Raw genomic sequence first — 17,253 nt, forward strand, 5'->3', positions numbered from 1 at the left:
ACCCACACATTATTATTGTTCACATGACCTGGCAGTTGATGGAGGGGAAGCCCTTGTGGTTGATGTAGACCCTACCCTGCTCACTGGTTGGTGCTTTGATGCATATGGGTATGCAGTCTATAGCACCCACTACCTAAGGGTATTCTGCTATGTGGTGGAAGAGATGCATATTGCTGGCCAATACCTCACGGGTGTTGGGGAAATATACGTGCTCACCAGCATGTGCTGACATGGCATCCAGGAACTGGTGGAATTCCTTGGATGCTGATGCTTGTGAGATCCGCATGATATTCCCAGTTGGCCTTTGGATGGTACCTGTGGCTAGTGTTCTTAAGCCTACTCATACCTTGGTATCCACTGAGATGGGTTCCCGTCTGTTAGTTCTGTGTGACAGGTGTGGCTGGCACAGATTAACAATTTGTTGTAGGAGGTCCCTGTCAACCCAGTAGCGCTCCACTATCACCAGCTCATGTAGCCCCTGATAGGTTAACCTGGGTCTGTACACTTTTCTTCATCTCCACACTGTGGGTTGGTCAAAAGCATTCTCATCCTTACCACCCTCAGCCTCTTCCACATGTTGATGTATGATAGCTGCTGCAGCCCCTAACATTTTATTGCTTTTGTTTGTTAAAATGTCCCCAATTGTATACACCGGTGGTGTAGAGCATGTAGGAAAAACCAGAGGGAAAGGTGTTTGCATAAGTTATAGTAGTGTTCTGGGCTGGGCTGGTCTGCTGCCTGTGTAATTGGCTGATTCTGATACATTTCACCTGCCAGATATGCTAGTTCTCCTTGATTATCTTCCTACTGCTGTTCTCCCTTCCTATTGCCTTCCTGTTTAAGCTTGGGGTGCACCGCACAAACACCATGCTCAAATGTGCACAGAGCTACTATTTCCTGATTTATTGCTTTTTTTCCCCTTTTAAACACGGTGCATGGCACTCATACCCACTTAGGCAATGTAAAGAGTGCTAGGCAGCCTCAGCCACACCCCCTTGCTTAGCTCTGCCACAGGGCTCCAATAAGCTTACAGTATGCCTGACACACCCCCCTATGATGTCAGCTAACTCTTAGGCTTGAACCATGCTATTCCTGCACTTACACGGTTGGGTGCTGGCTAGCACTGAGGAGAAATCTGGGATTCAATATCATTCCCCTCATTTGCATAGGATTGCCTGCTAATGTATAGTTACAAGTCCTACACTGAGCCTTCCTTCTTAGCAACCACTATTCACTGGCCATGTTGTTTTTTGCCTGCCATTGAGTATAATGATAAAATAGTGATTTTGGTTAGAATGCCTATTTCAGTTTTTTTTTATATATTTTTAGCCCGATGTTTGCGTGCTGTTGCCCTACACTTAAACACCCGAATTCGGCTAAAAAAATAAATGTTATTTTTTTTTGCCAACTGTTTTCCATGCCAATGGCCATATATTTGGCCATTGGCATGCTTTACACATACTATACACCCTTTATTTGGACCTGTCATAACTCCGTTTTGTAGTTTGCAGAAATGTACTTGGTTACTAACCAAGTACATTTCTGCACACTACAATCGTCCTACACGGCCGGCTGACAGCTACCGGGATCACAAATTCACCTCATTTGCATGGTTTTCACTCACAAATGGAGTAATTTGAATACAGGAGCTGTGTCCATGCAGGAATAGTGCAGGAGCACTCGGGCACATCCCTGGAGCTTATTCCTGGATCGCACGGCAGCCATATTGCCTCCCAGGAGCTCCTACACTATTCTTGCATGCCGTGCAGGTCTTGCTGAATCCAGAGGAATGAGTATGTGCTGATTGATTTTAAGAGAAAATGGAAGTTTTCATTTAACTCCTCGTAACTTGATCATACTACCAACGCTCCGCAGTTTAGCAAACACTAAACATGGAAGTCTGCTGTTGCAAAATATGTATTTTATTTGATATCTATTTTTTACATTGAATGAAACTGAAATTCTTTTTTTTCACACATAATTTATGAAGATCTTTTCACTTCCTAAGTGTAGCAGAGAGCTTTTTTTCATCATAAAAAACAAGCAAACAAAAAAAGTCCTGAAAATCCACTTTAATCATCTCAGGGCAAATCTAGAAGCTAAATTCATTAAATGCTATTCCCTGTTGGTAATGGAGGTTCAGTAAATATGTCCCGTCATGTCTATTATTCTGAATTATGTTTTGTTAAATGTAGGATTCCATTATCTTAATGAGTGCAATGTAGAGTTATAGCAACTACTCATTGATTCTTAGTTCCAGCACTAATGGCCCTGTTTCGGCTTTTCTAATCTTAAGGCATCATTGTGTCTCTCATTAGTAGTTTCCACTGCTATAGTTTTACCAAAACAGAAAAAAAAATAGAATTGTAGCAAACAATTCCAGGCCTACATTGCCCTTTAATATTGATTTGAAGATCTGTGTCAGCATCTTAGCAAACAAGATGAAAATTGTTGCTTCCTTTAATTATAATGTCTCTTCATGCTTGAATTAATTTTGGCAGGCTGAGCTGTAATTTAAAATGAGCCAGTACTAACAGTTGTAGTAATGGTAGATTTTGAGAAGATATAACCTTTTACCTACTTGCTCTGTCTGTGGTAAGTGATGTAGTCCTTCGCTTATCCTGAGTCACTTACAGTACCAGATGTGGAAGCGTTAACAAATGCAGACTTGTTGTGCCTTCTCCCTACTGCTGCTGCGGCTTTTGCTAGTGATCAAAAATTTGGCAAGACTTGTAAATCAGAATTCCTTTATATCTTTATAGCTATTACAAGGACAGATGGTTAGAGCTCTTTTCTTTGAAGACAACTCTCAGTTGGTCAGCATAGATCCAGAAAAGTAGAAATTTAGTTCCCAACAATTGAGAGTCAATGCTGCCATGACAGAACTTTTTTTTTTTTTTTTTTTTTAGTAAATAAAAACACGTGTGCTATAAAGAGGGCAGGCTACTACTTTGAAGATGGATGTAGATTGGCCTATCCAAGTATATAGGATCTTCATCCTAATAGAGGTATTGAAGTCTGGACTAAGGTTTATTTGTTATTCATTCACTGAAGACCTCACATCTTTACTTACTGAGGCACAATGCAGCCCTTAAAGCGTTTTATCTCCTTTGCTGTTCTATGGACTCAGATGTATCCTTCTTATTGGTCAGAATTAGAAATCTATCCTGGCAATTTATCTGGGATAACAGGAGAGCTTGGTTATCCTTAACATTTTATTTATTTATTTATTTATTTATTTATTTATTTACATTTGTTGACCGGGAGTGTCCGACTGGACGTAGGTCCATTTTCAGCAGAGGCCCGGGGAGAAAAGCTCCACAGTTAAAATAAACATACAGTAGTTACACTGGATTACATAGTGATTAACAATTTAACATAGCAATTAATTACAAACATATTTACAGATAAAGAACATAGTACATCAGTAGACAACTAGAATCTTTATCTGTGAAGTACATAACAAACATTAACAAATGTTACAATAAGAAGTTCCTGCTGTATAATAAGTACTAGGCTTATGAGCATCTGAGCTTGCTATAATCAAGGTAGTTAGTGGAGTGGAAAGAAAGGTAGTGGTTGGATGGGGTGGGTGATATTAGAGTTGGAGTTGCAAGGGCATAGCAAGCATGTTTTTAGGAGCGCTCTTAGTAAAGTTTTGAAGTGGGTGCATGATGGTATGGAGGTAATTGTGGGTGGGAGGGAGTTCCATAATTTGGCTATGGTGCAAGAGAATAGTGCTTCACCAGCAGAGTTATTGGCTTTAGTGATCTGCAAGTGATTTTTGTTGCTGGATCTTAGTGGTCTGGTGGTGCGATAGGATTGGAGTAGATTCTGGAGGGATGGGACATTTAGTGGATGGTTTACTAGTTTGTGGGTGAGTGATAGTTGATACCAATGAAGGAGGTGAGGAAGTTCAAGCCAGCCCAGTTCAGCAAGTGAGAGACAGTGGTATCTATGGTAGGATGCCCCTGTGGTGAATTTGGTGATTTTGTTGTAGCAGGTCTCTAGCTTGTTTAGATCGCATTGCCTTAGGTTGGTATATATTGGAGAGGTATAAAGTAGGGTGGAGATAAGGTGGGAATTTGTTACTGAAATCTTTGCTGCTTTGGTGAGAAGTTGCTTATTTCTGTATAACGCTCCTAGTTTTTTTGTAGACTATTTTTATGGTCATGGATATGCGAATGTCAAATTTTAGTTTATTGTCTATTTCCACTCCTAGCAATTTGGTGTGTTTAGTTGGGTATATAGTGGTGTTGTCTTTTGCTGTGATGTTAAAGTGAGAGTTGTTTTGAGTATGTTTGGTGGGTTGGAAGATGAGTAGTTTAGTTTTGTTTGGGTTGAGTATTAACTGGACATCGGATAACCAAGTTTCAACAGAGGAAAAGGCTTCCTGTGTGACTTTTTGCAGTTTGGATAGGGACTGGGCTGAGCAGATGATGGTTGTGTCATCTGCGTATTGTATGAGTGTACCATGTTTGGTGGCAGAGGGTAGATTATTGGTGAAAATAGAGAAGAATAGAGGTCCAAGGATGAATCCTTGGGGAACCCCTATGGAGACAGGTAATTGGGGAGATATGTCATTCTGCCATACAATGGAATGTTGGCGGTCAGACAAGTAACTCTGAAACCAGTTGGTGACTGATTGAGCAAAGGATAGGTTATTGAGGACAGAGATGAGTTGTTTGTGTGGGACCATGTCAAATGTTTTTGATAGGTCTAGGAAAGTAGCAGAGGAGAGATAGCCATTGTTTTGTATGCTGAAGGATAGTGTTAGTAAAGGAGAGTAAGGCAGTGGTGGTGCTATGGTTTGGTCGGAAACTATGCTGAGTATTGGAAAGGAGGTTGTTAGTAAGGAGGTAGTCTGAGACCTGAGAATGTATGCATCTCTCTAGTATTTTGGAGAGTGGAGAGAGAATAGCTATGGGGTAGTAACTGGTTAGTTCTATGTAGGGGCCACCTTTGTGGAGGGGAATTATATGTGATACTTTCCACAGTGTGGGAACGTAACTTTCTGACAGAGATCGGTTAATCAAGATGGATACTGGGTAGGCCAGAGCATCAGCTGCAATTTGTAAGTATTCACTTGGGAGGTTGTCTGCTGCTAACTTGGTGGGCTTAAGTTTAGTTAAGAGTTTTTTTTATGTTAGAGGTAGGTACAGGAGAAAAAGAGAGGGCAGTGGGGAGATTACTAGTTGAAGGTGTGGGTTGGAGAGGAGGGGGGTTGTGTTGTTTAGCTAGTGATAGTATGGTTTGTGTGAAGTGTGTGTTGAATGAGGTAGCAATATTTTTGGAGGAGTGAGGGATGTTAGGATGAGGGGTACTGACTTTACCTGGGTGGAGGATGGAGTTTATGGAGGACCAGAATTGTTTGGGGCTGTGTTGGAAGGAGTCTAGGGCAGACTGGTAGTAGTGGAATTTGTCCTGTCTTATTAGCTTTTTAACTCTATTGCATAGTTCTAGGAATTTCTGTCTAGTTGAGGGGGTTTTGGTTTTGCGCCAGTGCTCCCAGGCTTTATCCCTGTTTTTCATTTCTGACTTAGTGGTTTTCTGTAGCCTTGGGGAGGGTTGTGCTTTCGTTCTGGAAAGTCTTATGGGGGCATGGTAATTAAGGATGCTCAGGAAGGTAGTATTAAAAAAATCAGCTGCGTCATCAAGACTGAGGTACTTTACGGGATGCCAGTTACATTCTTTGAGGGATGAGATGAATGTGAGTGGGTTAAAGTTTAGTTTTTTTATGTATCTGACGGTAGATGACAGGTTTAGCTTGGTATACGTATTTTTTGAGTAGGAATGTTGGGGAGTGATCACTGAGGTTGTTAAAGAAACTTATCTGATAAGCAGCCTGTTATATATGACTGGGGGCTCTTACTGACTAGTATCCAATCCAGGGTAGTGTTCTTGCTGGAGTTTTTATTTATCCTGGTTGGCGACTGGACTAGTTGAGTGAAGCCATGAAGGTTTATATGATGGGTTGGATTGCTGCCAGAACAGGATTGCCAGTCAATATTGAAATCACCTAAAATTATAGTTTCTTGGGAGAGATGGTGGGTAGACCAGCTGAGGATGTTTTCTAGTGGAGGGATGTTTTGGCCAGGTGGGAAGTAGCATCCAATTATGTTGATGGTTTTGTTTTGGTTTATTTTGAGTTTGGTATATATTATTTCTTCATTGCCTATTTGTGGAGCTGATGATTTTAAGATCTAGATGTTTAGATGCTGTTTAAATATTATAGCTACACCACCTCCTTTCTTGTTTAGCCTGTCTACTCTTAGTATGCCGTAACTGGTAGGGAGTATTTGCTCACTGGTAATGTGAGGTTTTAGCCAGATTTCTGTCAGGATGACTATATCTGGGGAGTACAAGTCTATGGTGGCATGGAGTTCATGGACTTTGTTGGATATACTTCTAATATTTAGGCTTAGTAGAAGGAAGTCACTTGGCTTTCTAGTGGCTGTGATATGGGAGAAGTTGTGGTTCCTAGTCTGATTATGAGGATTGGGATTGGAGATGGTAGGGCTAGGTTTGGGATGGATGTCTCCACTTAGGGCTAGTTTTGATATGCATGAGGTTATTAGTTTTCTCAGTTTTTGAATGTGTTTGTTTATTAGGGAAACTTGATGATTGTGCTCTGTGGGTAATAGGTATGGTGGGAGGGTTACTATGTTAAGTTATAGGGATGCTTTATGTTTGAGTAATATAGTTGGTAGAATATGCGGGGGGTGCATAGGGATGGTTCTTGAGTTGGTGGGAGGGTAGCTGAGTGAGGGTGAGACATGAGTGGTGGTGTGAGTAGTAGTACAGTGGTAGTGGTTGAGTGGGGGAATGATGGAGCTTTGGTAGGATGTAAGATATGCAAGGAGAGTGCATGCAATGAGCATAGGTAAGGTATGCTTGTACATGTTAGTTGAGGAGGTGTGATAGTAGTGGGAAAATGGAGGAGGTAGTGTTGGGTTAGCGCTGTGGTTGGCTATTGGAAAGATGGGAAGGGTTTGTGAGTGTAATAAAGATAGGACCACTGAGGGCAGGAGGGAATAGAAGGCAGGGTGGGGAGCAAAGTGTTTAAAGACCCTGTTAGTTGCTCTTATGAGGGGGCTGAAACAATCAGGTAACAGGGTAAACTGATAAATGAACATTTGATAGTGACATTTAAAGCCACTACTCCCAGAAGATAGAGATTTGGGTAATCTGATTGTGGGAAATACAAACTTTTATCCTTCTGTAGCTGCTAGCATGCAGAAATGAGCCCTTCATTCTGTTAGTAATGCTAGAACTTAAGATATTAACTGCTTAATCTTCTTGGGTATAATCTGGCATCTAAAATTGCTTCCATGTCACTTGAAGATTCCTATATCACTGACTGTACTGCCCAAGAACTTAAAGGTGTAAAGGAAACTAGGGCATAAGCTTAAGGTACAAACAGCTGTACTGACAGGGGGTGCCTGCAATCAGCACAGATGCCTGGAGACTGCAATGGGCTAAATGGACAGGCAAGAAAGTATTTTGGTTAGAACACATCACTCAAACAGTAGAAGGTTGCAAAGTGTTCACTTCTGTCTCACACCAAAAAATGAGGGTTGCAAGGTGTTCACTACGTTCAACAACTTCATAAATAAATACTGTCTAATTAGCAAAGGATGACAATACAGCTCAAACATGCATTCCTTGCCACAGAGTGAGAATGATGCTAAATGTTTATTTTACCACTTCCCTAGTTCTCAATTCAACAGCATGCAGTGAAGGCAGATGGGCAATTATAGTGGTCCTTTTTCATACTGCTCTCCTAGTCAATAGCCTTGCAATTAGTGAACAGAGCTTGCAGGAGGCTTTCATCTGGTCAGCAGATGTTACACAGTTTGCAATTCAGTTATAATACGGTTGTTAAAGAAACTTAAGAGCCACATACTTTTATTAAAAAAATGCTGGTATTTTTCATCAATGATTTTAGACTCTTATACAATGTACACCAAAGAGTTTTTAAACCAAAGTGTTTACAAAAGTTGCAAATAAGAAGGAATCTAATTTCCACCAAAAGTTTCAGTCATGCAGGTTAGTGAAGCTCTCATTACAACACAGAAATCTTGAAAAACTTTAGTTTTCCTTGTTAACCTTTTATATGTTTTACTGCATTAAAAGCTATAATAGCACATGTGAATCTATCATTTAGACTTCGTATGCTTTGGGTTTCATTGGTAATATTGTATCAGATTGGAGGAAACCTGTAATATGATGTAGTGATCTTTATGTGCAACTATCAATATGAGGTAGAAGACAAGGAAACACATCTGAGATGTTCCAACTGGACACGCTAGACATACAAAAGCAATATACATTGTAATGGTTATTGAATGATGGACTCAGATGTTGAGTAAGTTGTGATGATGTGAGATAAATCCAGCTGTGCCAGAGAGAGTAGAGCAATGCATGTGTAACATATGCCAGTGTACCTAGCTGGAGTTTTTGTAAAGAATTATATGTCATTTGAATATCAAACTGATTCATACAGATGTTTGTGTTAAAAATGTATTTGTAAAGCTGCTAGTGTTAAAAATGTATCAACAGTGGATCCTGCTGAACAGAAAATAAATGTATGTGTATGTCAGGCTGTATTGTTGTAACTGCTGAAATGTATATATTTTAACAGAGAATACTGGAAGGGAAGGGGTTAATCTCAGCCCAGTTAACCTTAACTCATTCCCTCCAGTACAGCTCTTTTGATTGTGTACCTTTAACTCCCAATTGGTGTGGCTTCAGCCTTTAAAAAATGAAGTTATCATCTTACAGTTCTAATAAATACTCATTGGCAGAGGTCAAACATCAATAAAATTGTGTTTGCCATCATATATGCTTCAAGATGAAATATTCTGATACCTTGTATTCCATGGTTTTGGAATTAATAATGCATATATGAACAATCAATGTTTGATGCCTAAACATGCAGTAGGAGATAACTGCAGAAATTCCTGGAGGCACACTCAACTGTAATGAGTTAAGAAAAATAGCCTGGAATTAAATGACTTGGTTTAGGCCATAACAATTTTATCTCATAGGTCTGAATGCAGCCAATATCTGTGAAAATCCTTTCTACAGGAAAGGTAGAAGTGTTGGGGCTGTTTTATAGCATCCAGATGCTGCATTAAGTCTTAGCAAAGTTCTATGCATGTATTGTGACACACCTGTGCCAGATCCTGGCTCAGTTGCTAGTGATGAAGTAGTGTGGGAACCACAGAGTCAGGTGGCCAGATGTGATGTCATTCTGTAGCCAGCACAGAAACTGTATTTAGATATTAGTGAGAGATTTGATACCAGGACACAGCACTCTGCTATTGGAACTGACAACAAAGAAACTCATCCATTTCATCTTGCCTTGCTCTAGCAAGTAAGTAGGGAACAGCAATTCTTCAGTCAGTTAAGAAAATATAGTGAGACTAGTTAAATATTGTTTTTCTGTATCTGTCTGAATAAACATTCAGATCTGTGTTGTTTTTATATTTCCTATGAACTGCAACTCAGGCGTTTATTGTGAATAGATATTTGGTATTGTCATATTTATTTTTGTATTAAATATATCTAAACCTTTCATTGTGGCAGGTCTTTTAGAAAATATTTTAACCTTTGAGAGCACTTGAATTTATTAAGTGGCACTGTGGTCTCATGTTCCTGAAAGTCTTGCTGACTGGAAATGGTACCATTTGTATAAGTATTAATTTTACTAAGTATGTCAAAGGCCTTGGCTAAGTCTAGGTAGATGAGGGCAAATCTGTGAATACAGCCTACCCAGACATAACCAAGGCCTTTGACGCAATTTCCCACTCAGGCATCATTGATAAACTCACCCAGCTGGGTATCAACCTATATATTGTCAGGTTGGGTTACAAATGGGCTCACTGATAGAACTCATATGGGCAAAATAAGGGACTCCACCTCCTCCAGCAGACCTATAACCAGTGGTGTTGGTTGTGGGACTCCTACTGTTTGGAATCTACTTCTCCAAAGTACAGGCTAAAAACTAAAGGACTGCAGCTGGCAAAGTTTGCTAATAAATGCAAACTTGGAGTGATCATCGAAAACCTTAGTGATGTCAACATCCTGCAAGAAGGTCTTAACATAGACTAATGACCAGTGCCAACGTCATGGTCTTAAACTTAATGCAAAAAAAGCATTATTACCCCCTTCAGTAAGAGTGACATTCCTGCAAACTACCATGTCAGTAGCAGTACCCTAAGCATATAGTGAGTGGTGAGAGATCTGGGCACACAGGTTGACAGCAACCCTAACTTCTATTACCATGTCTCGACAGTGGTAAGAAGGGCATTTTATATTGCTTATCTCATAAGTAAGGGCATTGCCTCCAGAATAAAAGAGGTTATAACCCCCCTGTTCTCTTACCTCATCAGGCCAATAACAGAGTGCAGTGCTCCCTTTGGTATGATCCTTTCCAAACACCTGCAGTAATAGAAGAGACCACAAAAGTTCCTTACAAAGAAAAGTCAGGGTCTTCAAGATCTGCCTTATGTGAACAGACTGCAATCATTGTCACTTTACTCTGTGTCATGCAGACTGCTTAGAGGCAATCTGTGCCTTGCATACAGAGAAATTTCTGACCAGCTTAAATGGAAATGCTGCACATTCGCAAGTCAAATAGCACACAGATCACTCACTCAAAGTACCTTAACCTGGTATGTGACATCAACAGAACTTGCTGGAAAGACAGATTGGTCTCACAGAGGTTGCCTCACTATTTGAATAAGCTTCAGATTTATGTTAAACAAAGCCTCTCATTGGCCCTATTTAAGTGCAGTTTGGATGATTGGATGGGTAACTGAAATTTCTCTCTGGGTATTCCACCTGTGTTCCTCTTGGACAGGGGCAATTAGGTACTGATTTTAGTGTCTGCTTGAACTGGACACCCTTGGGAACATGGGTTGAACTTAACTAGGCTTGTAAGGGCCCTGGGGTTGTTAGCCTAATATCCTCTTATGATCCTATAATTGGGTACCCTGGTAAGAGCCTTAGAGGTAGCCGGCATTGGGGTATACTGATGGCAGTATCTGCCTTACAGTCTGGGTGAAGGTGGCATAGCAGGTAAATCTGTGCCAGCTTTTCCCAGGTGTGTGTGTGTGTGTGTGTGTGTGTGTGTGTGTGTGTGTGTGTGTGTGTGTGTGTGTGTGTGTGTACAAAAATCAAATCTCAAAGAGTGTGTGTGTCAGCTACTTGGAACAGGGACACACAGCACTGATTTCATACAGAGGGTGGTGGAGGACTTGGCTTGAACACCCAGCTAAGGACTGAACAATGAGGTGGTCAGTGTGGAGTCTTATTTGGGGCCTGGAGAGGAAGTCCATCCCCAGGACTGGAGTGTACAGTCCCTCTGTGGTCTTAAGGAAATTGTGCTTGGTGCAGAGATCTGCATCTGAAAATACTGTGTCTATTTTTTTTCTCAGTGAACGTTTCCCACCAGTGTCAATGGTGAGGATTGAGGTTTCTTGATCACTGGCCCAGAGGAGGGAATTTACATAAGTTACCAGGAGATTACATCCAGTTCTAATATATGATGTTTTGTTCAGGAATAAGCTAGGCTCACAGTTGTGCATTTCAGAATGATTGCAGGTTTAACATGAGCTAAGTTATGGTATTGGCTGAGATTCATAGACAAGTGTGATGTGGCCAGGAAGTGAGGCATACTTCCAAATATTGTATATTAGTAATACTCCACTGAAAGATCTAGGACTTCTGTAAAGAAGGAGAAGGAAAAAGGAATCCCAACAACAACAAAGCAGGTTTAGTTAACTTTATAGCCTGAAAATGGAACCAATCCTTTAAACCCCCCCTCTTCTGAAAACTACTTCTTTTACCTTACATTTTTACATGCCTTTATTAAATTATCATCTAAGACATAGGCACACATATGCAGAAATGAAAACAAACCATGTCACAATTTTTATTGTTATACATTGCACATTACATATATGTTGTTCTTTTTAACAATTAACATTTACTCCATTACATAAATTGCTCAGTTCCTACCTTCCCTTAAACCTCCCTCCTCCTCCTAATGTGAATTACTTTCCATTACTGTTCCCACAAATTCCATTTCCTTCTATGTATTTTACTCCCTCCCTTTTCTAAAGATCCTGCTTCCAATTCTTAAAACCCTTTACAATATCTAGTACTTCAATTAGAGTTGGTTTAGATTTTGATTTCCACTTTCTGGTAATTGTTTTTTTTTTTTTTTTTGGCAGCCAGTACTATTAAACTTATAAATACTTTATTATGTCTAGGCAATTTAGATCTTGTGTCTTTGCTCAAAAGAATTTCCTTAGTTACAGCCATTTCCTTTCCCAACATTTCTGACAGAGTACTGTCTAGGGAAAGTTTAAACTCTACCAACTTATTACACTCTCAAAAGCATGTTCACTGTAAACTCTCACACTTTCCCATTATACATCCAGCATTTCCTATCAACTTGAGGAAAAATTCTCTGAAGTCTATTTGGGGTATATAAATATCCAAAAAACACATCCAAGCAAAAATACTAAACCTTCAGACTGTTGTTACATATTTTGGAGCCCTTCAGGTGTCCTCCCATTGTTCCATTTTAAATTGCCCTTCCAGTCTCTCTTCCCAATCTTTTTCCAACTCTTCCAATTGATCATTATAGTTAGCATGAAATATTTTAAATTCCACACTTATTCAATATTTTTAAAAGAGGTGGCCTTTCACTTAACACCCCCCTATTCTTTTCTTTTTGCCTATACTCCACCATCAATCCCTTGTAGGGAAGATGGTCTCTAACCTGCAATCAAAACTTCTGCTTGGTCTCTCCCCACTGCGTTTATGCACATTTGTGAAAATATAAATATGTGAGAATGTCAAGTATAGTGTTTGGTGGTATAGTGTTTCATAGTGGTATACTTTTTTCTGTAGGAAGTCACTGCCAGTGTGATTTTCAGTGCACACTTGCAGTGGTTCCTGTGTCTAGGATGTTTCTTCCTTTGCTGAGTTGATATATTTATGTCTGGGGATCTGGGGGTTTGGGGGCTTATCCCCTTGCAAAAAAATATGTTTAGTTGTTTTATTTGTAGGTAATTGTCTTATTTTTTGGTGTTTTATGAGTCCACATTTTGTGTGCTCAATCATTTATGACGTTGGGCTTTTCCTCTTCAATGTGTCACTTTTTAGTCTTTTAGCAGGATTCAATAAACTCCATGTAAGCCTCGCGCAAAGCCTACATGGAGTTTACATGTTTGCATTGTGAGCAACAGTGCTAATTACTATTCATGCCACAAGTAGCATTTAAATGTAAACAAGCATGGTTTTATGGCAGGCAAAAGTGCTGGCAGTCAGAAAACCATGTAGTGCAACACAGATAGTGAACCTGTTTCCCTTACAGCAATCTAGGATAGCGGGATTGCATGGAATGCCACAGTGATTACCAGGGTTTATCATATAGTCATATATCTATTCCAAACACAGTACTAGACAGTGTATACATTGCAGAGTAGTGTGAAAATCCATTCAAGCCATTCTGTACAAAAGTTGAGTAACTGATCTGTAAGGGTACATGGACTGCCATTTAAAATAACTAATCAGGGGAAGTGTTTTTGTTGTATAGGGACACACAGATAAATTGTAGGAATGAGCACAGGGAAAGAGAACAGGTAAAACATTGTAATGTACAACAGATGAGATCATGTAAATGGAAGACAACTGTAGCAGGAACAATAATCACATATCAACATGGTACAGTACGGACTTCACAGTAAAAATGTATATTATTTGACTGTCAGACAAGGTGACATAACAATGGAAAAGATATGTCTTTGGGAGATAAGCATCTTGACATGAACAGTGGAGAGGACATCTATCGGGGATGTAATATACAACTGGGGCAGGGTTCATTTTGTGAAGCTATGCAAACTGATATGCCTGAATATGAGTGTAATGTCAGCAGAGTTCTCCAAAACATGGTACACAGTTACAGACCCATGGACAACAGTAAAAGAAGCATGCATAATCATGGACAATATCAATATAATACTACCAATAATAATAATACCACGTCTCTGAGACAACATATGTGATTCTTAGTGATTACAGATGGTTCTGCATGAACAGACTTGTACAACTATTATGACATCTCAGCAATTTATGAGGGTAATCAACTGCATCATCCTGACACTGTAACATCTGCTGGAGGTTTTAGGAGGGACACTGCTATACCTGTATGTGACATTATGATAAATCCAGGCTAGTTGACTGGTGTACATGGCATATATATAAGCACAGTCTACACTGTCATGAATGTAACCCATACCATCAATGTTGTCAAACAGCTATGTATGTACCGTGTGTATCACCAGAACAGGTATCACACATGCATCTGGTGTAACATCTTGGTGGGTGTTCCACACTATCAGACAGTAAGGTTTGTGCAACTAAAAGAATACCTAGGTTTGGCCAATATGATATGTGGCAGCTCAGTGTGGCAAAGGTGATACACTTCAGTTACATATCATTGGAAGATGTGTAGTGAGGTACATGAAGAATGGTGCATTGTACTCATTTGTTGGTGTGATGAAGGTTGTGAACTATGGAGGTATTATGGCCTTTGGTGTGCATGTCCTGCACATACTCAGTAGCTGTGGTACATACAGGGAGTACTCACCAGTGTGGCCATGTGCTGGTGGACATTCCACATACCATCTACCCAGGGAACAAGTCATATACCAATTGGTCTGCTTATAGAGTGTGATGCCTACATTATCCTTGGTTTGTGCATTTGTTTTCATAATAAATTTCCTCCTGTTTTTGCTTCATCTCAGGTGTTGTTGTGGTTGTGGCAGCAACCTTTGGTGTGTTTTGACACTATATGTATTATACTAATATCACTGTTAGAGCCATTGATTGCTCACAGTCTGTAGTCCTCCAGACAGGTTGGGCACAGGGTGTGTATGTCAATGTTGACATCTGTGTCTTAAATAATGGGCAGGAAAGGGTGTAGCAGACAGCCATGATGTATTGACCTGATCATTGGACCAGAGACATACATTACCTCACACATTTCAACATATTTAGATGCCATGTATGTGATCCAATGGTCTACCCACTTAGTGACATAGGTGTTTATGACCACATATAACAGTGTTGAGTGACTACCTAAGTGAGGATTTGTGTCAATTCCCTTCCTGGTCAGGTTACACAGGATGATAGTATTCTCATCATGCATGCCCTCAATGACCTCTGACGGTATATCTAACAGGTGTAAAAGACACAGATTTAGCATTAACAACTCACACATTTGTTACACACAGCTGGAATATTACTAGTGTCCAGATAGAAAAGGTCAATGATTTCTCATCAAGAAAATGCAGGCCCTACAAACTGTTCCATGACTCATGTGGATTGACTGAACACCCTGTCATTGTACTCTGTATCATATAGGATAAGGTGACTTGTGCCTGACCTGGAGGCCAGTCTCTGACTCTGCCCTGATGGGATACTGCACATCCACAAATCAGCTATAGCTGATGACATAAGCAGTGTCTGGTGAGGAGAAAATACTCATAGCACTGCGCCACATGCTCTCTCTAATCTCATACAAGTGCACAAACACACATACACTCCAGTGAGAAGAGAACTCCTACCTAAGTACACTGACCAGAGACCTCTGTATTTAAAGCAAGCACCACAGCTTACATCTGATTTGGAGAGTGTCAAGCAACAGTTTATAGCTAATGACATCAGCAGTGGCTGGTAAGGAGACAATGCTAACAGCAGTGTCCCACATGCTGGTGCAAAATGCTCTCTTTAATGTAATGTCAAGCAAGTGCACACACACACACACCCCAGTTGACTGTAGTGAGATTAGAAATCCTAGCTAACTAAGGACACAGACTAGAGAACTCAGTACTTTACAGAAGCACCATGGCACATGTCTACTTTTACATGACTGCAGGGCAGCTTATAGTGGATGACATCAGCAGTCGATGTTGGAGTGAAGATATTGAAAGGCCAGCATGAAATGGATGTGTAGGCATGTGCAAGTGTCAAAAATTGGCAATCCATGTGATTGGAGTGGCAACTGTAGGATAAAGACCTATGCTCTTCTTATTAAATAGACTCACACTTCCCAGCTGACTGCAGTGAGAACAGAACCCTTACCTATCTAAGGTACACAGAATGGAGACCACAGTACTTTATACCAGTGCCACAGCACAAGTCTGGCTTTTATATGGCTGCAGAACAACTCATGGTGGATGACATCAGCTGTTGATTTTGGAGTGAAGATGTTGGGAAGCCTGCATGAAATGGATGTGTAGGCATGTTCAACTGTCAAGATATTTCAAGTTCTGCATGTTACCAGATTAATGATTGTGCAATGTGTATTATGTGGTGGTTATATCCCAATGTGCAGGTATACTTTAAGAGACAGGTTTACAAACTAAATGCTAACAAGTGTCCACATGACTACAAGTATTTGAAAATCAGAATGTGTTTTGTTATTCTAAAGATGTGCATGGCATATCCCACAAAGTTTCTTATTAATTTATGTAGTGTATTTGATATATTTGTGAACAAGTACTGAGAGACCAGGGTTGCAGTGCATTGAGGGAGGTAACATATGGCTGCATTGTAAATATGTGACATATTCTTAGATAGGGCCTTTATTTTTTTATGTTTCCACATGTAGTTTCATGGCATGAAAATAAATGGACAGTAACAAGAACTAATGCACACTATTATTTACTTTTCATAGTGCAATGATAAGCAGCAGGTTTGCAGAATGGTTGGCAAAGTATGTGTGCGTGAGAGATACACATTTCTATTGCTTTTCCTGTTTGCACATAGTTAAGCAGTGTGCAAATGCGAGGCTCATTTCTAAAATTATGACAGATAGTATTGAGTGTATAAAACATACCTGCTGCTTACCTGACTCTGTGCAGCAGGTGTAAATGCATTGACACATTCCTTTTTCACTCAGATGATACAGGGTCTGAATCCATATGTATGTAATACTTTTAAATAAGTATTGATAATTCAGTAAAATTTTACTTTATTCTATGTTCACCATTTGTTAGTGTACTTTGATGTAGCACAACATGTTTAAGCAGCATTGTGAGGAGGTGACCGCTCCACAGAAGAACCACTCTCCATCATTTGTCATTGGTGCATGATGCCAAACTCTATGCAAACATAGAGGCCAATAAGTGAACGGATCCATTGCTGTGTTGTGTGTGAATGTCGCAGGGT

General features: G+C 40.0%; 1 protein-coding gene across 1 annotated transcript in view; it reads left to right on the plus strand.

Annotated features, from left to right (window-relative positions):
* LOC122807828 (stimulated by retinoic acid gene 6 protein-like) overlaps positions 1-17,253 on the plus strand; it is a gene marked incomplete in the record, with an annotated part of 2,062,125 nt that overhangs the window by 1,826,673 nt on the left and 218,199 nt on the right.

The sequence above is a fragment of the Protopterus annectens genome, chromosome 7.part1 (genome assembly GCF_019279795.1).
Source record: "Protopterus annectens isolate FY-2018-M chromosome 7.part1, PAN1.0, whole genome shotgun sequence".
NCBI classification, from domain to species: Eukaryota; Metazoa; Chordata; order Ceratodontiformes; family Protopteridae; genus Protopterus; species Protopterus annectens.